The following is a 1,616-nucleotide window of genomic DNA, read 5'->3' as shown; positions in this document are numbered from 1 at the left end:
AGACTTTTATTTATTTATTAGAATATACTCATTTCTTGATTATTCATATCAGAATATTTGAATAAACTAAATTAGAAGAAAATTTAAGTCACTTATATTGATTTTGTGTTTCATTTAACTATTTTCATGTGTTATCATTTTTTACTGATTTCAATAATATAAAATTAGGTTTGTAAAAATTTTAGAACATATTTGTTTGGTTTGTTGACTAAGGCTACACTACAAAAAGACAGTGTAGGACTCAAATGTTATTTAAAAAAAGTTTTAATGTTTATTTATTTTTGAGAGAGAGAGAGAGGGAGTAAGTGGGGGAGGGGCAGACAGTGAGGGAGACACAGAACCTGAAGCAGGCTCCAGGCTCTGAGCTGTCAGCACAGAGCCCAAAGCAGGGCTCGAACTCATGAACTGCAAGATCATGACCTGAGCTGAAGTCGGATGCTTAACTGACTGAGCCACCCAGGCACCTCCTAAAATTTCTTTTATGGAAGCCAAGGTAACTTCATGGTTCCCCTGGGAATCGAACCCAGGGTCTTCTGTGTGTAAGGCAGATGTGCTAACCACTACACCATGGAAACTAAAGACTAAAATGTTCTTTTATGTTGGCACATTTTATAGTGGAGGAGAAATTATAAATGCTACAACACTTAGAATTGGGACGTAGGAAACCTATGTTAACCAAAATGATGTATGTGACTCTATTCTGTATACTTCTGTGATACTTATATTTACAGATGCTTCGGGACTTTCTTTGTGTGTCTTCCTATAAATTTTAGATTGTACTTTTAGATCTGTTCAGTGTGGCAATTATTTCTTCCATTTAATAATAATAAGTAATTCTTATTAGACACAAGTCATTTGAACAATCAAAATGTCTTGCACATTTAACATAAGAAATTACTATGGTAACTCATAAATAATTTTATTGCTTTTTTTGAGAATAATAAACTGATTCAGAAGGTGATTTCTGATTGAAGTTTCAAACATACTATTTTTACTTGGTCTGGTAGGTTTCATTATTTTGGTCGGTATATATTTGTGATTGCTTTTCTCTTTATAAAACATATATGTTTTGTAAAGAAAAAATGAATTCTTCTGCAATTATGTCAGAATAAATTAATTTGCTAGAATATAGATATCCCCTTTCTATTGACAAACAACTCATTACTTTTTATTTAAATGTATTTGGTATACAACTTTATGTGTAATTTTAAAGTTATACAATGTATTGATTGATTTCAGTATGATTGTCGTTTCAGCATTAGCTAATACTGCTGTTGTGTTGCATAATTATCATTTCTTCTCTTGTTCAGAACAATTCAGATCTAGTTACTTAGCAAGTTTAAGTTTTATAGTACAATCTTATTGTCTGTAATTACTGTGCTGTGTAGGAGGTCTCTAGGACTTATTTATATACCATTTGCAAGTATGTAATCTTAAACATCTCTCCTGTTCTTCCAAACTTCAGTCTCTGGAAACCACCATTTCACTAGATATCACATATGGGAGATACAATAATCTTTTTCTTCTTTTCCTGTGTTACTTGTCTCACTTAACGTAATGTAGTCAAGTTCCTTCCATGTTGCAAATGGCAGGTCTTTTTTTCCTCTTGGGTGGTT

General features: G+C 32.2%; 1 non-coding gene across 1 annotated transcript; it reads right to left on the bottom strand.

Moving 5' to 3' along the window:
• Window positions 1–502: 502 nt before the first annotated feature.
• TRNAV-UAC (transfer RNA valine (anticodon UAC)) lies at window positions 503–575 on the bottom strand. The gene has a single exon. It is a non-coding gene; the product is annotated as a tRNA-Val (tRNA).
• Between the last annotated feature and the right edge of the window lie 1,041 nt (window positions 576–1,616).

Source organism: Puma concolor, chromosome B1, assembly GCF_028749965.1.
Source record: "Puma concolor isolate L17-30 chromosome B1, mPumCon1.1.hap2, whole genome shotgun sequence".
Classification (NCBI taxonomy): Eukaryota; Metazoa; Chordata; class Mammalia; order Carnivora; family Felidae; genus Puma; species Puma concolor.
The sequence above is the reverse complement of the archived record's forward strand: the minus strand, read 5'-3'. Positions and strand labels throughout refer to the sequence as shown.